Raw genomic sequence first — 22,589 nt, forward strand, 5'->3', positions numbered from 1 at the left:
GATAAAAAGCAGCTTACAGCCATACCTCTCTGGTTCCGCCCGATCTCGTCTGATCTCGGAAGCTAAGCAGAGCGGGGCCTGGTTAGTACCTGGATGGAAGACCGCCTGGGAATCCCAGGTGCCGTAAGCTTTTTCACTTCTCTCACCGAAAGCCGCCGAGCGCCGCAGATTGTACACCTACAAATTACAAAAAGTATATCACATTGTTGAAGAGATGCATGTTTAGTGTTGTTTTAACGTTGGATATGAAAGGCAATTAGACAATATTATCCAAAATGATTCCGTTTCATGGTTGCTAAATTAGTGTTGATCAACATTTAACAATTGGCATACTTTTGTTTGTAATTTAGCCGTTGAAATACAGGTGCTAACCCAACATGTTAAAATTGCCAGTGAAGAAAAGTAAAGTTACCTTCAGGTTTTAGAAACCTCTCTTGCCAATGCTAAGAACTGCTTCAATTTTAGAAAAAGAAACTTCTGATTATCTTTGACACGTTTTAAAGGATTAGGAAAAAGATGAAAAGCAGCTTACGGCCATACCTCTCTGGTTCCGCCCGATCTCGTCTGATCTCGGAAGCTAAGCAGAGCAGGGCCTGGTTAGTACCTGGATGGAAGACCGCCTGGGAATCCCAGGTGCCGTAAGCTTTTTAACTTCTCTCTCTGAAAGCCGCCCAGCGCCGTAGATTGTACACCTACACAATTGTAAAAAAAAATTCACATTGTAGAAGAGATGCAATAGGAAGAAGATGAAAGGTGGCTTACGTCCATACCATCGTCAGGCCATTTGAGGTGGCGGGGACTGCAATGGCCATTCACCGATTGGCTGGGACTCCTGGGCGGGTCTTCTCTAGTCCATCCAATTTTCGGCATGGGATGTCACAGCCTTCTTTGCATACCCTTATTTAACCCACACAAAGATGCCAACGGCAGGCGTGTCATAATTCATTGACGCATTATAAAGGATTAGGAAAAAGATAAAAAGCAGCTTACGGCCATACCTCTCTGGTTCCGCCCGATCTCGTCTGATCTCGGAAGCTAAGCAGAGCAGGGCCTGGTTAGTACCTGGATGGAAGACCGCCTGGGAATCCCAGGTGCCGTAAGCTTTTTCACTTCTCTCTCCGAAAGCCGCCGAGCGCCGCAGATTGTACACCTGTTTTAACGTTGGATATGAAAGGAAATTAGACAATATTATCCAAAATGATTCCGTTTCATGATTGCTAAATTAGTGTTGGTCAACATTTACCATTGGCATACTGTTGTTTGTAATTTAGCCGTTGAAATACAGGTGCTAACCCAACATGTTAGAATTGCCAGTGAAGAAAAGTAAAGTTACCTTCAGGCTTTAGGAACCTCTCTTGCCAATGCTAAGAACTGCTTCAATTTTAGAAAAAGAAACTTCTGATTATCTTTGACACGTTTTAAAGGATTAGGAAAAAGATGAAAAGCAGCTTACGGCCATACCTCTCTGGTTCCGCCCGATCTCGTCTGATCTCGGAAGCTAAGCAGAGCAGGGCCTGGTTAGTACCTGGATGGAAGACCGCCTGGGAATCCCAGGTGCCGTAAGCTTTTTAACTTCTCTCTCTGAAAGCCGCCCAGCGCCGTAGATTGTACACCTACACAATTGTAAAAAAAAATTCACATTGTAGAAGAGATGCAATAGGAAGAAGATGAAAGGTGGCTTACGTCCATACCATCGTCAGGCCATTTGAGGTGGCGGGGACTGCAATGGCCATTCACCGATTGGCTGGGACTCCTGGGCGGGTCTTCTCTAGTCCATCCAATTTTCGGCATGGGATGTCACAGCCTTCTTTGCATACCCTTATTTAACCCACACAAAGATGCCAACGGCAGGCGTGTCATAATTCATTGACGCATTATAAAGGATTAGGAAAAAGATAAAAAGCAGCTTACGGCCATACCTCTCTGGTTCCGCCCGATCTCGTCTGATCTCGGAAGCTAAGCAGAGCAGGGCCTGGTTAGTACCTGGATGGAAGACCGCCTGGGAATCCCAGGTGCCGTAAGCTTTTTCACTTCTCTCTCCGAAAGCCGCCGAGCGCCGCAGATTGTACACCTGTTTTAACGTTGGATATGAAAGGAAATTAGACAATATTATCCAAAATGATTCCGTTTCATGATTGCTAAATTAGTGTTGGTCAACATTTACCATTGGCATACTGTTGTTTGTAATTTAGCCGTTGAAATACAGGTGCTAACCCAACATGTTAGAATTGCCAGTGAAGAAAAGTAAAGTTACCTTCAGGCTTTAGGAACCTCTCTTGCCAATGCTAAGAACTGCTTCAATTTTAGAAAAAGAAACTTCTGATTATCTTTGACACGTTTTAAAGGATTAGGAAAAAGATGAAAAGCAGCTTACGGCCATACCTCTCTGGTTCCGCCCGATCTCGTCTGATCTCGGAAGCTAAGCAGAGCAGGGCCTGGTTAGTACCTGGATGGAAGACCGCTTGGGAATCCCAGGTGCCGTAAGCTTTTTAACTTCTCTCTCTGAAAGCCGCCCAGCGCCGTAGATTGTACACCTACACAATTGTAAAAAAAAATTTACATTGTAGAAGAGATGCAATAGGAAGAAGATGAAAGGTGGCTTACGTCCATACCATCGTCAGGCCATTTGAGGTGGCGGGGACTGCAATGGCCATTCACCGATTGGCTGGGACTCCTGGGCGGGTCTTCTCTAGTCCATCCAATTTTCGGCATGGGATGTCACAGCCTTCTTTGCATACCCTTATTTAACCCACACAAAGATGCCAACGGCAGGCGTGTCATAATTCATTGACGCATTATAAAGGATTAGGAAAAAGATAAAAAGCAGCTTACGGCCATACCTCTCTGGTTCCGCCCGATCTCGTCTGATCTCGGAAGCTAAGCAGAGCAGGGCCTGGTTAGTACCTGGATGGAAGACCGCCTGGGAATCCCAGGTGCCGTAAGCTTTTTCACTTCTCTCTCCGAAAGCCGCCGAGCGCCGCAGATTGTACACCTGTTTTAACGTTGGATATGAAAGGAAATTAGACAATATTATCCAAAATGATTCCGTTTCATGATTGCTAAATTAGTGTTGGTCAACATTTACCATTGGCATACTGTTGTTTGTAATTTAGCCGTTGAAATACAGGTGCTAACCCAACATGTTAGAATTGCCAGTGAAGAAAAGTAAAGTTACCTTCAGGCTTTAGGAACCTCTCTTGCCAATGCTAAGAACTGCTTCAATTTTAGAAAAAGAAACTTCTGATTATCTTTGACACGTTTTAAAGGATTAGGAAAAAGATGAAAAGCAGCTTACGTCCATACCTCTCTGGTTCCGCCCGATCTCGTCTGATCTCGGAAGCTAAGCAGAGCAGGGCCTGGTTAGTACCTGGATGGAAGACCGCCTGGGAATCCCAGGTGCCGTAAGCTTTTTCACTTCTCTCTCTGAAAGCCGCCCAGCGCCGTAGATTGTACACCTACACAATTGTAAAAAAAAATTCACATTGTAGAAGAGATGCAATAGGAAGAAGATGAAAGGTGGCTTACGTCCATACCATCGTCAGGCCATTTGAGGTGGCGGGGACTGCAATGGCCATTCACCGATTGGCTGGGACTCCTGGGCGGGTCTTCTCTAGTCCATCCAATTTTCGGCATGGGATGTCACAGCCTTCTTTGCATACCCTTATTTAACCCACACAAAGATGCCAACGGCAGGCGTGTCATAATTCATTGACGCATTATAAAGGATTAGGAAAAAGATAAAAAGCAGCTTACGGCCATACCTCTCTGGTTCCGCCCGATCTCGTCTGATCTCGGAAGCTAAGCAGAGCAGGGCCTGGTTAGTACCTGGATGGAAGACCGCCTGGGAATCCCAGGTGCCGTAAGCTTTTTCACTTCTCTCTCCGAAAGCCGCCGAGCGCCGCAGATTGTACACCTGTTTTAACGTTGGATATGAAAGGAAATTAGACAATATTATCCAAAATGATTCCGTTTCATGATTGCTAAATTAGTGTTGGTCAACATTTACGATTGGCATACTGTTGTTTGTAATTTAGCCGTTGAAATACAGGTGCTAACCCAACATGTTAGAATTGCCAGTGAAGAAAAGTAAAGTTACCTTCAGGCTTTAGGAACCTCTCTTGCCAATGCTAAGAACTGCTTCAATTTTAGAAAAAGAAACTTCTGATTATCTTTGACACGTTTTAAAGGATTAGGAAAAAGATGAAAAGCAGCTTACGTCCATACCTCTCTGGTTCCGCCCGATCTCGTCTGTTCTCGGAAGCTAAGCAGAGCAGGGCCTGGTTAGTACCTGGATGGAAGACCGCCTGGGAATCCCAGGTGCCGTAAGCTTTTTCACTTCTCTCACCGAAAGCCGCCGAGCGCCGCAGATTGTACACCTACAAATTACAAAAAGTATATCACATTGTTGAAGAGATGCATGTTTAGTGTTGTTTTAACGTTGGATATGAAAGGCAATTAGACAATATTATCCAAAATGATTCCGTTTCATGGTTGCTAAATTAGTGTTGATCAACATTTAACAATTGGCATACTTTTGTTTGTAATTTAGCCGTTGAAATACAGGTGCTAACCCAACATGTTAGAATTGCCAGTGAAGAAAAGTAAAGTTACCTTCAGGCTTTAGAAACCTCTCTTGCCAATCCTAAGAACTGCTTCAATTTTAGAAAAAGAAACTCTTCTGATTATCTTTGACGCATTATAAAGGATTAGGAAAAAGATAAAAAGCAGCTTACGGCCATACCTCTCTGGTTCCGCCCGATCTCGTCTGATCTCGGAAGCTAAGCAGAGCAGGGCCTGGTTAGTACCTGGATGGAAGACCGCCTGGGAATCCCAGGTGCCGTAAGCTTTTTCACTTCTCTCTGAAAGCTGCAGAGCGCCGCAGATTGTACACCTACAAATTACAAAAAGTATATCACATTGTTGAAGAGATGCATGTTTAGTGTTGTTTTAACGTTGGATATGAAAGGAAATTAGACAATATTATCCAAAATGATTCCGTTTCATGATTGCTAAATTGGTGTTGATCAACATTTTACGATTGGCATACTATTGTTTGTAATTTAGCCGTTGAAATACAGGTGCTAACCAAACATGTTAGATTTACCAGTGAAGAAAAGTAAAGTTACCTTCAGGTTTTAGGAACCTCTCTTGCCAATGCTAAGAACTGCTTCAATTTTAGAAAAAGAAACTTCTGATTATCTTTGACACGTTTTAAAGGATTAGGAAAAAGATAAAAAGCAGCTTACAGCCATACCTCTCTGGTTCCGCCCGATCTCGTCTGATCTCGGAAGCTAAGCAGAGCGGGGCCTGGTTAGTACCTGGATGGAAGACCGCCTGGGAATCCCAGGTGCCGTAAGCTTTTTCACTTCTCTCACCGAAAGCCGCCGAGCGCCGCAGATTGTACACCTACAAATTACAAAAAGTATATCACATTGTTGAAGAGATGCATGTTTAGTGTTGTTTTAACGTTGGATATGAAAGGCAATTAGACAATATTATCCAAAATGATTCCGTTTCATGGTTGCTAAATTAGTGTTGATCAACATTTAACAATTGGCATACTTTTGTTTGTAATTTAGCCGTTGAAATACAGGTGCTAACCCAACATGTTAGAATTGCCAGTGAAGAAAAGTAAAGTTACCTTCAGGTTTTAGAAACCTCTCTTGCCAATGCTAAGAACTGCTTCAATTTTAGAAAAAGAAACTTCTGATTATCTTTGACACGTTTTAAAGGATTAGGAAAAAGATGAAAAGCAGCTTACGGCCATACCTCTCTGGTTCCGCCCGATCTCGTCTGATCTCGGAAGCTAAGCAGAGCAGGGCCTGGTTAGTACCTGGATGGAAGACCGCCTGGGAATCCCAGGTGCCGTAAGCTTTTTAACTTCTCTCTCTGAAAGCCGCCCAGCGCCGTAGATTGTACACCTACACAATTGTAAAAAAAAATTCACATTGTAGAAGAGATGCAATAGGAAGAAGATGAAAGGTGGCTTACGTCCATACCATCGTCAGGCCATTTGAGGTGGCGGGGACTGCAATGGCCATTCACCGATTGGCTGGGACTCCTGGGCGGGTCTTCTCTAGTCCATCCAATTTTCGGCATGGGATGTCACAGCCTTCTTTGCATACCCTTATTTAACCCACACAAAGATGCCAACGGCAGGCGTGTCATAATTCATTGACGCATTATAAAGGATTAGGAAAAAGATAAAAAGCAGCTTACGGCCATACCTCTCTGGTTCCGCCCGATCTCGTCTGATCTCGGAAGCTAAGCAGAGCAGGGCCTGGTTAGTACCTGGATGGAAGACCGCCTGGGAATCCCAGGTGCCGTAAGCTTTTTCACTTCTCTCTCCGAAAGCCGCCGAGCGCCGCAGATTGTACACCTGTTTTAACGTTGGATATGAAAGGAAATTAGACAATATTATCCAAAATGATTCCGTTTCATGATTGCTAAATTAGTGTTGGTCAACATTTACCATTGGCATACTGTTTATTGTAATTTAGCCGTTGAAATACAGGTGCTAACCCAACATGTTAGAATTGCCAGTGAAGAAAAGTAAAGTTACCTTCAGGCTTTAGGAACCTCTCTTGCCAATGCTAAGAACTGCTTCAATTTTAGAAAAAGAAACTTCTGATTATCTTTGACACGTTTTAAAGGATTAGGAAAAAGATGAAAAGCAGCTTACGGCCATACCTCTCTGGTTCCGCCCGATCTCGTCTGATCTCGGAAGCTAAGCAGAGCAGGGCCTGGTTAGTACCTGGATGGAAGACCGCCTGGGAATCCCAGGTGCCGTAAGCTTTTTAACTTCTCTCTCTGAAAGCCGCCCAGCGCCGTAGATTGTACACCTACACAATTGTAAAAAAAAATTCACATTGTAGAAGAGATGCAATAGGAAGAAGATGAAAGGTGGCTTACGTCCATACCATCGTCAGGCCATTTGAGGTGGCGGGGACTGCAATGGCCATTCACCGATTGGCTGGGACTCCTGGGCGGGTCTTCTCTAGTCCATCCAATTTTCGGCATGGGATGTCACAGCCTTCTTTGCATACCCTTATTTAACCCACACAAAGATGCCAACGGCAGGCGTGTCATAATTCATTGACGCATTATAAAGGATTAGGAAAAAGATAAAAAGCAGCTTACGGCCATACCTCTCTGGTTCCGCCCGATCTCGTCTGATCTCGGAAGCTAAGCAGAGCAGGGCCTGGTTAGTACCTGGATGGAAGACCGCCTGGGAATCCCAGGTGCCGTAAGCTTTTTCACTTCTCTCTCCGAAAGCCGCCGAGCGCCGCAGATTGTACACCTGTTTTAACGTTGGATATGAAAGGAAATTAGACAATATTATCCAAAATGATTCCGTTTCATGATTGCTAAATTAGTGTTGGTCAACATTTACCATTGGCATACTGTTGTTTGTAATTTAGCCGTTGAAATACAGGTGCTAACCCAACATGTTAGAATTGCCAGTGAAGAAAAGTAAAGTTACCTTCAGGCTTTAGGAACCTCTCTTGCCAATGCTAAGAACTGCTTCAATTTTAGAAAAAGAAACTTCTGATTATCTTTGACACGTTTTAAAGGATTAGGAAAAAGATGAAAAGCAGCTTACGGCCATACCTCTCTGGTTCCGCCCGATCTCGTCTGATCTCGGAAGCTAAGCAGAGCAGGGCCTGGTTAGTACCTGGATGGAAGACCGCCTGGGAATCCCAGGTGCCGTAAGCTTTTTAACTTCTCTCTCTGAAAGCCGCCCAGCGCCGTAGATTGTACACCTACACAATTGTAAAAAAAAATTCACATTGTAGAAGAGATGCAATAGGAAGAAGATGAAAGGTGGCTTACGTCCATACCATCGTCAGGCCATTTGAGGTGGCGGGGACTGCAATGGCCATTCACCGATTGGCTGGGACTCCTGGGCGGGTGTTCTCTAGTCCATCCAATTTTCGGCATGGGATGTCACAGCCTTCTTTGCATACCCTTATTTAACCCACACAAAGATGCCAACGGCAGGCGTGTCATAATTCATTGACGCATTATAAAGGATTAGGAAAAAGATAAAAAGCAGCTTACGGCCATACCTCTCTGGTTCCGCCCGATCTCGTCTGATCTCGGAAGCTAAGCAGAGCAGGGCCTGGTTAGTACCTGGATGGAAGACCGCCTGGGAATCCCAGGTGCCGTAAGCTTTTTCACTTCTCTCTCCGAAAGCCGCCGAGCGCCGCAGATTGTACACCTGTTTTAACGTTGGATATGAAAGGAAATTAGACAATATTATCCAAAATGATTCCGTTTCATGATTGCTAAATTAGTGTTGGTCAACATTTACGATTGGCATACTGTTGTTTGTAATTTAGCCGTTGAAATACAGGTGCTAACCCAACATGTTAGAATTGCCAGTGAAGAAAAGTAAAGTTACCTTCAGGCTTTAGGAACCTCTCTTGCCAATGCTAAGAACTGCTTCAATTTTAGAAAAAGAAACTTCTGATTATCTTTGACACGTTTTAAAGGATTAGGAAAAAGATGAAAAGCAGCTTACGTCCATACCTCTCTGGTTCCGCCCGATCTCGTCTGTTCTCGGAAGCTAAGCAGAGCAGGGCCTGGTTAGTACCTGGATGGAAGACCGCCTGGGAATCCCAGGTGCCGTAAGCTTTTTCACTTCTCTCACCGAAAGCCGCCGAGCGCCGCAGATTGTACACCTACAAATTACAAAAAGTATATCACATTGTTGAAGAGATGCATGTTTAGTGTTGTTTTAACGTTGGATATGAAAGGCAATTAGACAATATTATCCAAAATGATTCCGTTTCATGGTTGCTAAATTAGTGTTGATCAACATTTAACAATTGGCATACTTTTGTTTGTAATTTAGCCGTTGAAATACAGGTGCTAACCCAACATGTTAGAATTGCCAGTGAAGAAAAGTAAAGTTACCTTCAGGCTTTAGAAACCTCTCTTGCCAATCCTAAGAACTGCTTCAATTTTAGAAAAAGAAACTCTTCTGATTATCTTTGACGCATTATAAAGGATTAGGAAAAAGATAAAAAGCAGCTTACGGCCATACCTCTCTGGTTCCGCCCGATCTCGTCTGATCTCGGAAGCTAAGCAGAGCAGGGCCTGGTTAGTACCTGGATGGAAGACCGCCTGGGAATCCCAGGTGCCGTAAGCTTTTTCACTTCTCTCTGAAAGCTGCAGAGCGCCGCAGATTGTACACCTACAAATTACAAAAAGTATATCACATTGTTGAAGAGATGCATGTTTAGTGTTGTTTTAACGTTGGATATGAAAGGAAATTAGACAATATTATCCAAAATGATTCCGTTTCATGATTGCTAAATTGGTGTTGATCAACATTTTACGATTGGCATACTATTGTTTGTAATTTAGCCGTTGAAATACAGGTGCTAACCAAACATGTTAGATTTACCAGTGAAGAAAAGTAAAGTTACCTTCAGGTTTTAGGAACCTCTCTTGCCAATGCTAAGAACTGCTTCAATTTTAGAAAAAGAAACTTCTGATTATCTTTGACACGTTTTAAAGGATTAGGAAAAAGATAAAAAGCAGCTTACAGCCATACCTCTCTGGTTCCGCCCGATCTCGTCTGATCTCGGAAGCTAAGCAGAGCGGGGCCTGGTTAGTACCTGGATGGAAGACCGCCTGGGAATCCCAGGTGCCGTAAGCTTTTTCACTTCTCTCACCGAAAGCCGCCGAGCGCCGCAGATTGTACACCTACAAATTACAAAAAGTATATCACATTGTTGAAGAGATGCATGTTTAGTGTTGTTTTAACGTTGGATATGAAAGGCAATTAGACAATATTATCCAAAATGATTCCGTTTCATGGTTGCTAAATTAGTGTTGATCAACATTTAACAATTGGCATACTTTTGTTTGTAATTTAGCCGTTGAAATACAGGTGCTAACCCAACATGTTAGAATTGCCAGTGAAGAAAAGTAAAGTTACCTTCAGGTTTTAGAAACCTCTCTTGCCAATGCTAAGAACTGCTTCAATTTTAGAAAAAGAAACTTCTGATTATCTTTGACACGTTTTAAAGGATTAGGAAAAAGATGAAAAGCAGCTTACGGCCATACCTCTCTGGTTCCGCCCGATCTCGTCTGATCTCGGAAGCTAAGCAGAGCAGGGCCTGGTTAGTACCTGGATGGAAGACCGCCTGGGAATCCCAGGTGCCGTAAGCTTTTTAACTTCTCTCTCTGAAAGCCGCCCAGCGCCGTAGATTGTACACCTACACAATTGTAAAAAAAAATTCACATTGTAGAAGAGATGCAATAGGAAGAAGATGAAAGGTGGCTTACGTCCATACCATCGTCAGGCCATTTGAGGTGGCGGGGACTGCAATGGCCATTCACCGATTGGCTGGGACTCCTGGGCGGGTCTTCTCTAGTCCATCCAATTTTCGGCATGGGATGTCACAGCCTTCTTTGCATACCCTTATTTAACCCACACAAAGATGCCAACGGCAGGCGTGTCATAATTCATTGACGCATTATAAAGGATTAGGAAAAAGATAAAAAGCAGCTTACGGCCATACCTCTCTGGTTCCGCCCGATCTCGTCTGATCTCGGAAGCTAAGCAGAGCAGGGCCTGGTTAGTACCTGGATGGAAGACCGCCTGGGAATCCCAGGTGCCGTAAGCTTTTTCACTTCTCTCTCCGAAAGCCGCCGAGCGCCGCAGATTGTACACCTGTTTTAACGTTGGATATGAAAGGAAATTAGACAATATTATCCAAAATGATTCCGTTTCATGATTGCTAAATTAGTGTTGGTCAACATTTACCATTGGCATACTGTTTATTGTAATTTAGCCGTTGAAATACAGGTGCTAACCCAACATGTTAGAATTGCCAGTGAAGAAAAGTAAAGTTACCTTCAGGCTTTAGGAACCTCTCTTGCCAATGCTAAGAACTGCTTCAATTTTAGAAAAAGAAACTTCTGATTATCTTTGACACGTTTTAAAGGATTAGGAAAAAGATGAAAAGCAGCTTACGGCCATACCTCTCTGGTTCCGCCCGATCTCGTCTGATCTCGGAAGCTAAGCAGAGCAGGGCCTGGTTAGTACCTGGATGGAAGACCGCCTGGGAATCCCAGGTGCCGTAAGCTTTTTAACTTCTCTCTCTGAAAGCCGCCCAGCGCCGTAGATTGTACACCTACACAATTGTAAAAAAAAATTCACATTGTAGAAGAGATGCAATAGGAAGAAGATGAAAGGTGGCTTACGTCCATACCATCGTCAGGCCATTTGAGGTGGCGGGGACTGCAATGGCCATTCACCGATTGGCTGGGACTCCTGGGCGGGTCTTCTCTAGTCCATCCAATTTTCGGCATGGGATGTCACAGCCTTCTTTGCATACCCTTATTTAACCCACACAAAGATGCCAACGGCAGGCGTGTCATAATTCATTGACGCATTATAAAGGATTAGGAAAAAGATAAAAAGCAGCTTACGGCCATACCTCTCTGGTTCCGCCCGATCTCGTCTGATCTCGGAAGCTAAGCAGAGCAGGGCCTGGTTAGTACCTGGATGGAAGACCGCCTGGGAATCCCAGGTGCCGTAAGCTTTTTCACTTCTCTCTCCGAAAGCCGCCGAGCGCCGCAGATTGTACACCTGTTTTAACGTTGGATATGAAAGGAAATTAGACAATATTATCCAAAATGATTCCGTTTCATGATTGCTAAATTAGTGTTGGTCAACATTTACCATTGGCATACTGTTGTTTGTAATTTAGCCGTTGAAATACAGGTGCTAACCCAACATGTTAGAATTGCCAGTGAAGAAAAGTAAAGTTACCTTCAGGCTTTAGGAACCTCTCTTGCCAATGCTAAGAACTGCTTCAATTTTAGAAAAAGAAACTTCTGATTATCTTTGACACGTTTTAAAGGATTAGGAAAAAGATGAAAAGCAGCTTACGGCCATACCTCTCTGGTTCCGCCCGATCTCGTCTGATCTCGGAAGCTAAGCAGAGCAGGGCCTGGTTAGTACCTGGATGGAAGACCGCCTGGGAATCCCAGGTGCCGTAAGCTTTTTAACTTCTCTCTCTGAAAGCCGCCCAGCGCCGTAGATTGTACACCTACACAATTGTAAAAAAAAATTCACATTGTAGAAGAGATGCAATAGGAAGAAGATGAAAGGTGGCTTACGTCCATACCATCGTCAGGCCATTTGAGGTGGCGGGGACTGCAATGGCCATTCACCGATTGGCTGGGACTCCTGGGCGGGTGTTCTCTAGTCCATCCAATTTTCGGCATGGGATGTCACAGCCTTCTTTGCATACCCTTATTTAACCCACACAAAGATGCCAACGGCAGGCGTGTCATAATTCATTGACGCATTATAAAGGATTAGGAAAAAGATAAAAAGCAGCTTACGGCCATACCTCTCTGGTTCCGCCCGATCTCGTCTGATCTCGGAAGCTAAGCAGAGCAGGGCCTGGTTAGTACCTGGATGGAAGACCGCCTGGGAATCCCAGGTGCCGTAAGCTTTTTCACTTCTCTCTCCGAAAGCCGCCGAGCGCCGCAGATTGTACACCTGTTTTAACGTTGGATATGAAAGGAAATTAGACAATATTATCCAAAATCATTCCGTTTCATGATTGCTAAATTAGTGTTGGTCAACATTTACCATTGGCATACTGTTGTTTGTAATTTAGCCGTTGAAATACAGGTGCTAACCCAACATGTTAGAATTGCCAGTGAAGAAAAGTAAAGTTACCTTCAGGCTTTAGGAACCTCTCTTGCCAATGCTAAGAACTGCTTCAATTTTAGAAAAAGAAACTTCTGATTATCTTTGACACGTTTTAAAGGATTAGGAAAAAGATGAAAAGCAGCTTACGGCCATACCTCTCTGGTTCCGCCCGATCTCGTCTGATCTCGGAAGCTAAGCAGAGCAGGGCCTGGTTAGTACCTGGATGGAAGACCGCCTGGGAATCCCAGGTGCCGTAAGCTTTTTAACTTCTCTCTCTGAAAGCCGCCCAGCGCCGTAGATTGTACACCTACACAATTGTAAAAAAAAATTCACATTGTAGAAGAGATGCAATAGGAAGAAGATGAAAGGTGGCTTACGTCCATACCATCGTCAGGCCATTTGAGGTGGCGGGGACTGCAATGGCCATTCACCGATTGGCTGGGACTCCTGGGCGGGTCTTCTCTAGTCCATCCAATTTTCGGCATGGGATGTCACAGCCTTCTTTGCATACCCTTATTTAACCCACACAAAGATGCCAACGGCAGGCGTGTCATAATTCATTGACGCATTATAAAGGATTAGGAAAAAGATAAAAAGCAGCTTACGGCCATACCTCTCTGGTTCCGCCCGATCTCGTCTGATCTCGGAAGCTAAGCAGAGCAGGGCCTGGTTAGTACCTGGATGGAAGACCGCCTGGGAATCCCAGGTGCCGTAAGCTTTTTCACTTCTCTCTCCGAAAGCCGCCGAGCGCCGCAGATTGTACACCTGTTTTAACGTTGGATATGAAAGGAAATTAGACAATATTATCCAAAATGATTCCGTTTCATGATTGCTAAATTAGTGTTGGTCAACATTTACCATTGGCATACTGTTTATTGTAATTTAGCCGTTGAAATACAGGTGCTAACCCAACATGTTAGAATTGCCAGTGAAGAAAAGTAAAGTTACCTTCAGGCTTTAGGAACCTCTCTTGCCAATGCTAAGAACTGCTTCAATTTTAGAAAAAGAAACTTCTGATTATCTTTGACACGTTTTAAAGGATTAGGAAAAAGATGAAAAGCAGCTTACGGCCATACCTCTCTGGTTCCGCCCGATCTCGTCTGATCTCGGAAGCTAAGCAGAGCAGGGCCTGGTTAGTACCTGGATGGAAGACCGCCTGGGAATCCCAGGTGCCGTAAGCTTTTTAACTTCTCTCTCTGAAAGCCGCCCAGCGCCGTAGATTGTACACCTACACAATTGTAAAAAAAAATTCACATTGTAGAAGAGATGCAATAGGAAGAAGATGAAAGGTGGCTTACGTCCATACCATCGTCAGGCCATTTGAGGTGGCGGGGACTGCAATGGCCATTCACCGATTGGCTGGGACTCCTGGGCGGGTCTTCTCTAGTCCATCCAATTTTCGGCATGGGATGTCACAGCCTTCTTTGCATACCCTTATTTAACCCACACAAAGATGCCAACGGCAGGCGTGTCATAATTCATTGACGCATTATAAAGGATTAGGAAAAAGATAAAAAGCAGCTTACGGCCATACCTCTCTGGTTCCGCCCGATCTCGTCTGATCTCGGAAGCTAAGCAGAGCAGGGCCTGGTTAGTACCTGGATGGAAGACCGCCTGGGAATCCCAGGTGCCGTAAGCTTTTTCACTTCTCTCTCCGAAAGCCGCCGAGCGCCGCAGATTGTACACCTGTTTTAACGTTGGATATGAAAGGAAATTAGACAATATTATCCAAAATGATTCCGTTTCATGATTGCTAAATTAGTGTTGGTCAACATTTACCATTGGCATACTGTTGTTTGTAATTTAGCCGTTGAAATACAGGTGCTAACCCAACATGTTAGAATTGCCAGTGAAGAAAAGTAAAGTTACCTTCAGGCTTTAGGAACCTCTCTTGCCAATGCTAAGAACTGCTTCAATTTTAGAAAAAGAAACTTCTGATTATCTTTGACACGTTTTAAAGGATTAGGAAAAAGATGAAAAGCAGCTTACGGCCATACCTCTCTGGTTCCGCCCGATCTCGTCTGATCTCGGAAGCTAAGCAGAGCAGGGCCTGGTTAGTACCTGGATGGAAGACCGCCTGGGAATCCCAGGTGCCGTAAGCTTTTTAACTTCTCTCTCTGAAAGCCGCCCAGCGCCGTAGATTGTACACCTACACAATTGTAAAAAAAAATTCACATTGTAGAAGAGATGCAATAGGAAGAAGATGAAAGGTGGCTTACGTCCATACCATCGTCAGGCCATTTGAGGTGGCGGGGACTGCAATGGCCATTCACCGATTGGCTGGGACTCCTGGGCGGGTGTTCTCTAGTCCATCCAATTTTCGGCATGGGATGTCACAGCCTTCTTTGCATACCCTTATTTAACCCACACAAAGATGCCAACGGCAGGCGTGTCATAATTCATTGACGCATTATAAAGGATTAGGAAAAAGATAAAAAGCAGCTTACGGCCATACCTCTCTGGTTCCGCCCGATCTCGTCTGATCTCGGATGCTAAGCAGAGCAGGGCCTGGTTAGTACCTGGATGGAAGACCGCCTGGGAATCCCAGGTGCCGTAAGCTTTTTCACTTCTCTCACCGAAAGCCGCCGAGCGCCGCAGATTGTACACCTACAAATTACAAAAAGTATATCACATTGTTGAAGAGATGCATGTTTAGTGTTGTTTTAACGTTGGATATGAAAGGAAATTAGACAATATTATCCAAAATGATTCCGTTTCATGATTGCTAAATTAGTGTTGATCAACATTTTACGATTGGCATACTATTGTTTGTAATTTAGCCGTTGAAATACAGGTGCTAACCAAACATGTTAGATTTACCAGTGAAGAAAAGTAAAGTTCCCTTCAGGTTTTAGGAACCTCTCTTGCCAATGCTAAGAACTGCTTCAATTTTAGAAAAAGAAACTTCTGATTATCTTTGACACGTTTTAAAGGATTAGGAAAAAGATAAAAAGCAGCTTACGGCCATACCTCTCTGGTTCCGCCCGATCTCGTCTGATCTCGGAAGCTAAGCAGAGCGGGGCCTGGTTAGTACCTGGATGGAAGACCGCCTGGGAATCCCAGGTGCCGTAAGCTTTTTCACTTCTCTCACCGAAAGCCGCCGAGCGCCGCAGATTGTACACCTACAAATTACAAAAAGTATATCACATTGTTGAAGAGATGCATGTTTAGTGTTGTTTTAACGTTGGATATGAAAGGCAATTAGACAATATTATCCAAAATGATTCCGTTTCATGGTTGCTAAATTAGTGTTGATCAACATTTAACAATTGGCATACTTTTGTTTGTAATTTAGCCGTTGAAATACAGGTGCTAACCCAACATGTTAGAATTGCCAGTGAAGAAAAGTAAAGTTACCTTCAGGTTTTAGAAACCTCTCTTGCCAATGCTAAGAACTGCTTCAATTTTAGAAAAAGAAACTTCTGATTATCTTTGACACGTTTTAAAGGATTAGGAAAAAGATGAAAAGCAGCTTACGGCCATACCTCTCTGGTTCCGCCCGATCTCGTCTGATCTCGGAAGCTAAGCAGAGCAGGGCCTGGTTAGTACCTGGATGGAAGACCGCCTGGGAATCCCAGGTGCCGTAAGCTTTTTAACTTCTCTCTCTGAAAGCCGCCCAGCGCCGTAGATTGTACACCTACACAATTGTAAAAAAAAATTCACATTGTAGAAGAGATGCAATAGGAAGAAGATGAAAGGTGGCTTACGTCCATACCATCGTCAGGCCATTTGAGGTGGCGGGGACTGCAATGGCCATTCACCGATTGGCTGGGACTCCTGGGCGGGTCTTCTCTAGTCCATCCAATTTTCGGCATGGGATGTCACAGCCTTCTTTGCATACCCTTATTTAACCCACACAAAGATGCCAACGGCAGGCGTGTCATAATTCATTGACGCATTATAAAGGATTAGGAAAAAGATAAAAAGCAGCTTACGGCCATACCTCTCTGGTTCCGCCCGATCTCGTCTGATCTCGGAAGCTAAGCAGAGCAGGGCCTGGTTAGTACCTGGATGGAAGACCGCCTGGGAATCCCAGGTGCCGTAAGCTTTTTCACTTCTCTCTCCGAAAGCCGCCGAGCGCCGCAGATTGTACACCTGTTTTAACGTTGGATATGAAAGGAAATTAGACAATATTATCCAAAATGATTCCGTTTCATGATTGCTAAATTAGTGTTGGTCAACATTTACCATTGGCATACTGTTGTTTGTAATTTAGCCGTTGAAATACAGGTGCTAACCCAACATGTTAGAATTGCCAGTGAAGAAAAGTAAAGTTACCTTCAGGCTTTAGGAACCTCTCTTGCCAATGCTAAGAACTGCTTCAATTTTAGAAAAAGAAACTTCTGATTATCTTTGACACGTTTTAAAGGATTAGGAAAAAGATGAAAAGCAGCTTACGGCCATACCTCTCTGGTTCCGCCCGATCTCGTCTGATCTCGGAAGCTAAGCAGAGCAGGGCCTGGTTAGTACCTGGATGGAAGACCGCCTGGGAATCCCAGGTGCCGTAAGCTTTTTAACTTCTCTCTCTGAAAGCCGCCCAGCGCCGTAGATTGTACACCTACACAATTGTAAAAAAAAAATTCACATTGTAGAAGAGATGCAATAGGAAGAAGATGAAAGGTGGCTTACGTCCATACCATCGTCAGGCCATTTGAGGTGGCGGGGACTGCAATGGCCATTCACCGATTGGCTGGGACTCCTGGGCGGGTCTTCTCTAGTCCATCCAATTTTCGGCATGGGATGTCACAGCCTTCTTTGCATACCCTTATTTAACCCACACAAAGATGCCAACGGCAGGCGTGTCATAATTCATTGACGCATTATAAAGGATTAGGAAAAAAATAAAAAGCAGCTTACGGCCATACCTCTCTGGTTCCGCCCGATCTCGTCTGATCTCGGAAGCTAAGCAGAGCAGGGCCTGGTTAGTACCTGGATGGAAGACCGCCTGGGAATCCCAGGTGCCGTAAGCTTTTTCACTTCTCTCTCCGAAAGCCGCCGAGCGCCGCAGATTGTACACCTGTTTTAACGTTGGATATGAAAGGAAATTAGACAATATTATCCAAAATGATTCCGTTTCATGATTGCTAAATTAGTGTTGGTCAACATTTACCATTGGCATACTGTTGTTTGTAATTTAGCCGTTGAAATACAGGTGCTAACCCAACATGTTAGAATTGCCAGTGAAGAAAAGTAAAGTTACCTTCAGGCTTTAGGAACCTCTCTTGCCAATGCTAAGAACTGCTTCAATTTTAGAAAAAGAAACTTCTGATTATCTTTGACACGTTTTAAAGGATTAGGAAAAAGATGAAAAGCAGCTTACGGCCATACCTCTCTGGTTCCGCCCGATCTCGTCTGATCTCGGAAGCTAAGCAGAGCAGGGCCTGGTTAGTACCTGGATGGAAGACCGCCTGGGAATCCCAGGTGCCGTAAGCTTTTTAACTTCTCTCTCTGAAAGCCGCCCAGCGCCGTAGATTGTACACCTACACAATTGTAAAAAAAAATTCACATTGTAGAAGAGATGCAATAGGAAGAAGATGAAAGGTGGCTTACGTCCATACCATCGTCAGGCCATTTGAGGTGGCGGGGACTGCAATGGCCATTCACCGATTGGCTGGGACTCCTGGGCGGGTCTTCTCTAGTCCATCCAATTTTCGGCTTGGGATGTCACAGCCTTCTTTGCATACCCTTATTTAACCCACACAAAGATGCCAACGGCTGGCGTGTCATAATTCATTGACGCATTATAAAGGATTAGGAAAAAGATAAAAAGCAGCTTACGGCCATACCTCTCTGGTTCCGCCCGATCTCGTCTGATCTCGGAAGCTAAGCAGAGCAGGGCCTGGTTAGTACCTGGATGGAAGACCGCCTGGGAATCCCAGGTGCCGTAAGCTTTTTCACTTCTCTCTCCGAAAGCCGCCGAGCGCCGCAGATTGTACACCTGTTTTAACGTTGGATATGAAAGGAAATTAGACAATATTATCCAAAATGATTCCGTTTCATGATTGCTAAATTAGTGTTGGTCAACATTTACCATTGGCATACTGTTGTTTGTAATTTAGCCGTTGAAATACAGGTGCTAACCCAACATGTTAGAATTGCCAGTGAAGAAAAGTAAAGTTACCTTCAGGCTTTAGGAACCTCTCTTGCCAATGCTAAGAACTGCTTCAATTTTAGAAAAAGAAACTTCTGATTATCTTTGACACGTTTTAAAGGATTAGGAAAAAGATGAAAAGCAGCTTACGGCCATACCTCTCTGGTTCCGCCCGATCTCGTCTGATCTCGGAAGCTAAGCAGAGCAGGGCCTGGTTAGTACCTGGATGGAAGACCGCCTGGGAATCCCAGGTGCCGTAAGCTTTTTAACTTCTCTCTCTGAAAGCCGCCCAGCGCCGTAGATTGTACACCTACACAATTGTAAAAAAAAATTCACATTGTAGAAGAGATGCAATAGGAAGAAGATGAAAGGTGGCTTACGTCCATACCATCGTCAGGCCATTTGAGGTGGCGGGGACTGCAATGGCCATTCACCGATTGGCTGGGACTCCTGGGCGGGTCTTCTCTAGTCCATCCAATTTTCGGCATGGGATGTCACAGCCTTCTTTGCATACCCTTATTTAACCCACACAAAGATGCCAACGGCAGGCGTGTCATAATTCATTGACGCATTATAAAGGATTAGGAAAAAGATAAAAAGCAGCTTACGGCCATACCTCTCTGGTTCCGCCCGATCTCGTCTGATCTCGGAAGCTAAGCAGAGCAGGGCCTGGTTAGTACCTGGATGGAAGACCGCCTGGGAATCCCAGGTGCCGTAAGCTTTTTCACTTCTCTCTCCGAAAGCCGCCGAGCGCCGCAGATTGTACACCTGTTTTAACGTTGGATATGAAAGGAAATTAGACAATATTATCCAAAATGATTCCGTTTCATGATTGCTAAATTAGTGTTGGTCAACATTTACCATTGGCATACTGTTGTTTGTAATTTAGCCGTTGAAATACAGGTGCTAACCCAACATGTTAGAATTGCCAGTGAAGAAAAGTAAAGTTACCTTCAGGCTTTAGGAACCTCTCTTGCCAATGCTAAGAACTGCTTCAATTTTAGAAAAAGAAACTTCTGATTATCTTTGACACGTTTTAAAGGATTAGGAAAAAGATGAAAAGCAGCTTACGGCCATACCTCTCTGGTTCCGCCCGATCTCGTCTGATCTCGGAAGCTAAGCAGAGCAGGGCCTGGTTAGTACCTGGATGGAAGACCGCCTGGGAATCCCAGGTGCCGTAAGCTTTTTAACTTCTCTCTCTGAAAGCCGCCCAGCGCCGTAGATTGTACACCTACACAATTGTAAAAAAAAATTCACATTGTAGAAGAGATGCAATAGGAAGAAGATGAAAGGTGGCTTACGTCCATACCATCGTCAGGCCATTTGAGGTGGCGGGGACTGCAATGGCCATTCACCGATTGGCTGGGACTCCTGGGCGGGTCTTCTCTAGTCCATCCAATTTTCGGCATGGGATGTCACAGCCTTCTTTGCATACCCTTATTTAACCCACACAAAGATGCCAACGGCAGGCGTGTCATAATTCATTGACGCATTATAAAGGATTAGGAAAAAGATAAAAAGCAGCTTACGGCCATACCTCTCTGGTTCCGCCCGATCTCGTCTGATCTCGGAAGCTAAGCAGAGCAGGGCCTGGTTAGTACCTGGATGGAAGACCGCCTGGGAATCCCAGGTGCCGTAAGCTTTTTCACTTCTCTCTCCGAAAGCCGCCGAGCGCCGCAGATTGTACACCTGTTTTAACGTTGGATATGAAAGGAAATTAGACAATATTATCCAAAATGATTCCGTTTCATGATTGCTAAATTAGTGTTGGTCAACATTTACCATTGGCATACTGTTGTTTGTAATTTAGCCGTTGAAATACAGGTGCTAACCCAACATGTTAGAATTGCCAGTGAAGAAAAGTAAAGTTACCTTCAGGCTTTAGGAACCTCTCTTGCCAATGCTAAGAACTGCTTCAATTTTAGAAAAAGAAACTTCTGATTATCTTTGACACGTTTTAAAGGATTAGGAAAAAGATGAAAAGCAGCTTACGTCCATACCTCTCTGGTTCCGCCCGATCTCGTCTGATCTCGGAAGCTAAGCAGAGCAGGGCCTGGTTAGTACCTGGATGGAAGACCGCCTGGGAATCCCAGGTGCCGTAAGCTTTTTAACTTCTCTCTCTGAAAGCCGCCCAGCGCCGTAGATTGTACACCTACACAATTGTAAAAAAAAATTCACATTGTAGAAGAGATGCAATAGGAAGAAGATGAAAGGTGGCTTACGTCCATACCATCGTCAGGCCATTTGAGGTGGCGGGGACTGCAATGGCCATTCACCGATTGGCTGGGACTCCTGGGCGGGTCTTCTCTAGTCCATCCAATTTTCGGCATGGGATGTCACAGCCTTCTTTGCATACCCTTATTTAACCCACACAAAGATGCCAACGGCAGGCGTGTCATAATTCATTGACGCATTATAAAGGATTAGGAAAAAGATAAAAAGCAGCTTACGGCCATACCTCTCTGGTTCCGCCCGATCTCGTCTGATCTCGGAAGCTAAGCAGAGCAGGGCCTGGTTAGTACCTGGATGGAAGACCGCCTGGGAATCCCAGGTGCCGTAAGCTTTTTACCTTCTCTCACCGAAAGCCGCCGAGCGCCGCAGATTGTACACCTACAAATTACAAAAAGTATATCACATTGTTGAAGAGATGCATGTTTAGTGTTGTTTTAACGTTGGATATGAAAGGCAATTAGACAATATTATCCAAAATGATTCCGTTTCATGGTTGCTAAATTAGTGTTGATCAACATTTAACAATTGGCATACTTTTGTTTGTAATTTAGCCGTTGAAATACAGGTGCTAACCCAACATGTTAGAATTGCCAGTGAAGAAAAGTAAAGTTACCTTCAGGTTTTAGAAACCTCTCTTGCCAATCCTAAGAACTGCTTCAATTTTAGAAAAAGAAACTCTTCTGATTATCTTTGACGCATTATAAAGGATTAGGAAAAAGATTAAAAGCAGCTTACGGCCATACCTCTCTGGTTCCGCCCGATCTCGTCTGATCTCGGATGCTAAGCAGAGCAGGGCCTGGTTAGTACCTGGATGGAAGACCGCCTGGGAATCCCAGGTGCCGTAAGCTTTTTCACTTCTCTCACCGAAAGCCGCCGAGCGCCGCAGATTGTACACCTACAAATTACAAAAAGTATATCACATTGTTGAAGAGATGCATGTTTAGTGTTGTTTTAACGTTGGATATGAAAGGAAATTAGACAATATTATCCAAAATGATTCCGTTTCATGATTGCTAAATTAGTGTTGATCAACATTTTACGATTGGCATACTATTGTTTGTAATTTAGCCGTTGAAATACAGGTGCTAACCAAACATGTTAGATTTACCAGTGAAGAAAAGTAAAGTTCCCTTCAGGTTTTAGGAACCTCTCTTGCCAATGCTAAGAACTGCTTCAATTTTAGAAAAAGAAACTTCTGATTATCTTTGACACGTTTTAAAGGATTAGGAAAAAGATAAAAAGCAGCTTACAGCCATACCTCTCTGGTTCCGCCCGATCTCGTCTGATCTCGGAAGCTAAGCAGAGCGGGGCCTGGTTAGTACCTGGATGGAAGACCGCCTGGGAATCCCAGGTGCCGTAAGCTTTTTCACTTCTCTCACCGAAAGCCGCCGAGCGCCGCAGATTGTACACCTACAAATTACAAAAAGTATATCACATTGTTGAAGAGATGCATGTTTAGTGTTGTTTTAACGTTGGATATGAAAGGCAATTAGACAATATTATCCAAAATGATTCCGTTTCATGGTTGCTAAATTAGTGTTGATCAACATTTAACAATTGGCATACTTTTGTTTGTAATTT

The 22,589-nt window shown here is 44.1% G+C and overlaps 48 non-coding genes across 48 annotated transcripts; all 48 read left to right on the forward strand.

Moving 5' to 3' along the window:
* The first annotated feature begins 11 nt into the window (after positions 1-11).
* Positions 12-130, forward strand: LOC134122053 (5S ribosomal RNA). The gene has a single exon (XR_009953594.1). It is a non-coding gene; the product is annotated as a 5S ribosomal RNA (ribosomal RNA).
* Positions 131-526: 396 nt separating this feature from the next.
* Positions 527-645, forward strand: LOC134121343 (5S ribosomal RNA). The gene has a single exon (XR_009952884.1). It is a non-coding gene; the product is annotated as a 5S ribosomal RNA (ribosomal RNA).
* Positions 646-984: 339 nt separating this feature from the next.
* Positions 985-1,103, forward strand: LOC134121344 (5S ribosomal RNA). The gene has a single exon (XR_009952885.1). It is a non-coding gene; the product is annotated as a 5S ribosomal RNA (ribosomal RNA).
* Positions 1,104-1,447: 344 nt separating this feature from the next.
* On the forward strand, positions 1,448-1,566 carry LOC134121345 (5S ribosomal RNA). Its single transcript, XR_009952886.1, has one exon. It is a non-coding gene; the product is annotated as a 5S ribosomal RNA (ribosomal RNA).
* A 339-nt stretch (positions 1,567-1,905) lies between these two features.
* On the forward strand, positions 1,906-2,024 carry LOC134121347 (5S ribosomal RNA). Its single transcript, XR_009952888.1, has one exon. It is a non-coding gene; the product is annotated as a 5S ribosomal RNA (ribosomal RNA).
* A 344-nt stretch (positions 2,025-2,368) lies between these two features.
* LOC134121455 (5S ribosomal RNA) lies at positions 2,369-2,487 on the forward strand. Its single transcript, XR_009952996.1, has one exon. It is a non-coding gene; the product is annotated as a 5S ribosomal RNA (ribosomal RNA).
* A 339-nt stretch (positions 2,488-2,826) lies between these two features.
* LOC134121348 (5S ribosomal RNA) lies at positions 2,827-2,945 on the forward strand. The gene has a single exon (XR_009952889.1). It is a non-coding gene; the product is annotated as a 5S ribosomal RNA (ribosomal RNA).
* Positions 2,946-3,289: 344 nt separating this feature from the next.
* Positions 3,290-3,408, forward strand: LOC134121857 (5S ribosomal RNA). Its single transcript, XR_009953398.1, has one exon. It is a non-coding gene; the product is annotated as a 5S ribosomal RNA (ribosomal RNA).
* Positions 3,409-3,747: 339 nt separating this feature from the next.
* Positions 3,748-3,866, forward strand: LOC134121349 (5S ribosomal RNA). The gene has a single exon (XR_009952890.1). It is a non-coding gene; the product is annotated as a 5S ribosomal RNA (ribosomal RNA).
* Positions 3,867-4,210: 344 nt separating this feature from the next.
* On the forward strand, positions 4,211-4,329 carry LOC134122287 (5S ribosomal RNA). Its single transcript, XR_009953827.1, has one exon. It is a non-coding gene; the product is annotated as a 5S ribosomal RNA (ribosomal RNA).
* Positions 4,330-4,727: 398 nt separating this feature from the next.
* On the forward strand, positions 4,728-4,846 carry LOC134121350 (5S ribosomal RNA). Its single transcript, XR_009952891.1, has one exon. It is a non-coding gene; the product is annotated as a 5S ribosomal RNA (ribosomal RNA).
* Positions 4,847-5,240: 394 nt separating this feature from the next.
* Positions 5,241-5,359, forward strand: LOC134122054 (5S ribosomal RNA). The gene has a single exon (XR_009953595.1). It is a non-coding gene; the product is annotated as a 5S ribosomal RNA (ribosomal RNA).
* Positions 5,360-5,755: 396 nt separating this feature from the next.
* On the forward strand, positions 5,756-5,874 carry LOC134121351 (5S ribosomal RNA). The gene has a single exon (XR_009952892.1). It is a non-coding gene; the product is annotated as a 5S ribosomal RNA (ribosomal RNA).
* A 339-nt stretch (positions 5,875-6,213) lies between these two features.
* On the forward strand, positions 6,214-6,332 carry LOC134121352 (5S ribosomal RNA). Its single transcript, XR_009952893.1, has one exon. It is a non-coding gene; the product is annotated as a 5S ribosomal RNA (ribosomal RNA).
* Positions 6,333-6,676: 344 nt separating this feature from the next.
* LOC134121353 (5S ribosomal RNA) lies at positions 6,677-6,795 on the forward strand. Its single transcript, XR_009952894.1, has one exon. It is a non-coding gene; the product is annotated as a 5S ribosomal RNA (ribosomal RNA).
* A 339-nt stretch (positions 6,796-7,134) lies between these two features.
* LOC134121354 (5S ribosomal RNA) lies at positions 7,135-7,253 on the forward strand. Its single transcript, XR_009952895.1, has one exon. It is a non-coding gene; the product is annotated as a 5S ribosomal RNA (ribosomal RNA).
* Positions 7,254-7,597: 344 nt separating this feature from the next.
* LOC134121355 (5S ribosomal RNA) lies at positions 7,598-7,716 on the forward strand. The gene has a single exon (XR_009952896.1). It is a non-coding gene; the product is annotated as a 5S ribosomal RNA (ribosomal RNA).
* Positions 7,717-8,055: 339 nt separating this feature from the next.
* Positions 8,056-8,174, forward strand: LOC134121356 (5S ribosomal RNA). The gene has a single exon (XR_009952897.1). It is a non-coding gene; the product is annotated as a 5S ribosomal RNA (ribosomal RNA).
* Positions 8,175-8,518: 344 nt separating this feature from the next.
* On the forward strand, positions 8,519-8,637 carry LOC134122288 (5S ribosomal RNA). The gene has a single exon (XR_009953828.1). It is a non-coding gene; the product is annotated as a 5S ribosomal RNA (ribosomal RNA).
* Positions 8,638-9,035: 398 nt separating this feature from the next.
* Positions 9,036-9,154, forward strand: LOC134121358 (5S ribosomal RNA). The gene has a single exon (XR_009952899.1). It is a non-coding gene; the product is annotated as a 5S ribosomal RNA (ribosomal RNA).
* A 394-nt stretch (positions 9,155-9,548) lies between these two features.
* LOC134122055 (5S ribosomal RNA) lies at positions 9,549-9,667 on the forward strand. The gene has a single exon (XR_009953596.1). It is a non-coding gene; the product is annotated as a 5S ribosomal RNA (ribosomal RNA).
* Positions 9,668-10,063: 396 nt separating this feature from the next.
* Positions 10,064-10,182, forward strand: LOC134121359 (5S ribosomal RNA). The gene has a single exon (XR_009952900.1). It is a non-coding gene; the product is annotated as a 5S ribosomal RNA (ribosomal RNA).
* A 339-nt stretch (positions 10,183-10,521) lies between these two features.
* Positions 10,522-10,640, forward strand: LOC134121360 (5S ribosomal RNA). Its single transcript, XR_009952901.1, has one exon. It is a non-coding gene; the product is annotated as a 5S ribosomal RNA (ribosomal RNA).
* Positions 10,641-10,984: 344 nt separating this feature from the next.
* Positions 10,985-11,103, forward strand: LOC134121361 (5S ribosomal RNA). The gene has a single exon (XR_009952902.1). It is a non-coding gene; the product is annotated as a 5S ribosomal RNA (ribosomal RNA).
* A 339-nt stretch (positions 11,104-11,442) lies between these two features.
* On the forward strand, positions 11,443-11,561 carry LOC134121362 (5S ribosomal RNA). Its single transcript, XR_009952903.1, has one exon. It is a non-coding gene; the product is annotated as a 5S ribosomal RNA (ribosomal RNA).
* A 344-nt stretch (positions 11,562-11,905) lies between these two features.
* On the forward strand, positions 11,906-12,024 carry LOC134121363 (5S ribosomal RNA). The gene has a single exon (XR_009952904.1). It is a non-coding gene; the product is annotated as a 5S ribosomal RNA (ribosomal RNA).
* Positions 12,025-12,363: 339 nt separating this feature from the next.
* LOC134121364 (5S ribosomal RNA) lies at positions 12,364-12,482 on the forward strand. Its single transcript, XR_009952905.1, has one exon. It is a non-coding gene; the product is annotated as a 5S ribosomal RNA (ribosomal RNA).
* Positions 12,483-12,826: 344 nt separating this feature from the next.
* LOC134121365 (5S ribosomal RNA) lies at positions 12,827-12,945 on the forward strand. Its single transcript, XR_009952906.1, has one exon. It is a non-coding gene; the product is annotated as a 5S ribosomal RNA (ribosomal RNA).
* A 339-nt stretch (positions 12,946-13,284) lies between these two features.
* On the forward strand, positions 13,285-13,403 carry LOC134121366 (5S ribosomal RNA). The gene has a single exon (XR_009952907.1). It is a non-coding gene; the product is annotated as a 5S ribosomal RNA (ribosomal RNA).
* A 344-nt stretch (positions 13,404-13,747) lies between these two features.
* On the forward strand, positions 13,748-13,866 carry LOC134121367 (5S ribosomal RNA). Its single transcript, XR_009952908.1, has one exon. It is a non-coding gene; the product is annotated as a 5S ribosomal RNA (ribosomal RNA).
* Positions 13,867-14,205: 339 nt separating this feature from the next.
* On the forward strand, positions 14,206-14,324 carry LOC134121369 (5S ribosomal RNA). Its single transcript, XR_009952910.1, has one exon. It is a non-coding gene; the product is annotated as a 5S ribosomal RNA (ribosomal RNA).
* A 344-nt stretch (positions 14,325-14,668) lies between these two features.
* On the forward strand, positions 14,669-14,787 carry LOC134121370 (5S ribosomal RNA). Its single transcript, XR_009952911.1, has one exon. It is a non-coding gene; the product is annotated as a 5S ribosomal RNA (ribosomal RNA).
* A 339-nt stretch (positions 14,788-15,126) lies between these two features.
* On the forward strand, positions 15,127-15,245 carry LOC134121581 (5S ribosomal RNA). The gene has a single exon (XR_009953122.1). It is a non-coding gene; the product is annotated as a 5S ribosomal RNA (ribosomal RNA).
* Positions 15,246-15,641: 396 nt separating this feature from the next.
* LOC134121461 (5S ribosomal RNA) lies at positions 15,642-15,760 on the forward strand. The gene has a single exon (XR_009953002.1). It is a non-coding gene; the product is annotated as a 5S ribosomal RNA (ribosomal RNA).
* A 396-nt stretch (positions 15,761-16,156) lies between these two features.
* On the forward strand, positions 16,157-16,275 carry LOC134121371 (5S ribosomal RNA). Its single transcript, XR_009952912.1, has one exon. It is a non-coding gene; the product is annotated as a 5S ribosomal RNA (ribosomal RNA).
* Positions 16,276-16,614: 339 nt separating this feature from the next.
* On the forward strand, positions 16,615-16,733 carry LOC134121372 (5S ribosomal RNA). The gene has a single exon (XR_009952913.1). It is a non-coding gene; the product is annotated as a 5S ribosomal RNA (ribosomal RNA).
* Positions 16,734-17,077: 344 nt separating this feature from the next.
* Positions 17,078-17,196, forward strand: LOC134121373 (5S ribosomal RNA). The gene has a single exon (XR_009952914.1). It is a non-coding gene; the product is annotated as a 5S ribosomal RNA (ribosomal RNA).
* A 340-nt stretch (positions 17,197-17,536) lies between these two features.
* Positions 17,537-17,655, forward strand: LOC134121374 (5S ribosomal RNA). Its single transcript, XR_009952915.1, has one exon. It is a non-coding gene; the product is annotated as a 5S ribosomal RNA (ribosomal RNA).
* A 344-nt stretch (positions 17,656-17,999) lies between these two features.
* LOC134121375 (5S ribosomal RNA) lies at positions 18,000-18,118 on the forward strand. The gene has a single exon (XR_009952916.1). It is a non-coding gene; the product is annotated as a 5S ribosomal RNA (ribosomal RNA).
* A 339-nt stretch (positions 18,119-18,457) lies between these two features.
* Positions 18,458-18,576, forward strand: LOC134121376 (5S ribosomal RNA). Its single transcript, XR_009952917.1, has one exon. It is a non-coding gene; the product is annotated as a 5S ribosomal RNA (ribosomal RNA).
* Positions 18,577-18,920: 344 nt separating this feature from the next.
* LOC134121377 (5S ribosomal RNA) lies at positions 18,921-19,039 on the forward strand. Its single transcript, XR_009952918.1, has one exon. It is a non-coding gene; the product is annotated as a 5S ribosomal RNA (ribosomal RNA).
* A 339-nt stretch (positions 19,040-19,378) lies between these two features.
* LOC134121378 (5S ribosomal RNA) lies at positions 19,379-19,497 on the forward strand. The gene has a single exon (XR_009952919.1). It is a non-coding gene; the product is annotated as a 5S ribosomal RNA (ribosomal RNA).
* Positions 19,498-19,841: 344 nt separating this feature from the next.
* LOC134121380 (5S ribosomal RNA) lies at positions 19,842-19,960 on the forward strand. The gene has a single exon (XR_009952921.1). It is a non-coding gene; the product is annotated as a 5S ribosomal RNA (ribosomal RNA).
* Positions 19,961-20,299: 339 nt separating this feature from the next.
* Positions 20,300-20,418, forward strand: LOC134121381 (5S ribosomal RNA). Its single transcript, XR_009952922.1, has one exon. It is a non-coding gene; the product is annotated as a 5S ribosomal RNA (ribosomal RNA).
* A 344-nt stretch (positions 20,419-20,762) lies between these two features.
* Positions 20,763-20,881, forward strand: LOC134121858 (5S ribosomal RNA). The gene has a single exon (XR_009953399.1). It is a non-coding gene; the product is annotated as a 5S ribosomal RNA (ribosomal RNA).
* Positions 20,882-21,220: 339 nt separating this feature from the next.
* Positions 21,221-21,339, forward strand: LOC134121382 (5S ribosomal RNA). Its single transcript, XR_009952923.1, has one exon. It is a non-coding gene; the product is annotated as a 5S ribosomal RNA (ribosomal RNA).
* Positions 21,340-21,737: 398 nt separating this feature from the next.
* Positions 21,738-21,856, forward strand: LOC134121582 (5S ribosomal RNA). Its single transcript, XR_009953123.1, has one exon. It is a non-coding gene; the product is annotated as a 5S ribosomal RNA (ribosomal RNA).
* A 396-nt stretch (positions 21,857-22,252) lies between these two features.
* On the forward strand, positions 22,253-22,371 carry LOC134122056 (5S ribosomal RNA). Its single transcript, XR_009953597.1, has one exon. It is a non-coding gene; the product is annotated as a 5S ribosomal RNA (ribosomal RNA).
* The last annotated feature ends 218 nt before the right edge of the window (positions 22,372-22,589 follow it).

This window comes from Pungitius pungitius, unplaced genomic scaffold (assembly GCF_949316345.1).
Source record: "Pungitius pungitius unplaced genomic scaffold, fPunPun2.1 scaffold_28, whole genome shotgun sequence".
NCBI classification, from domain to species: Eukaryota; Metazoa; Chordata; class Actinopteri; order Perciformes; family Gasterosteidae; genus Pungitius; species Pungitius pungitius.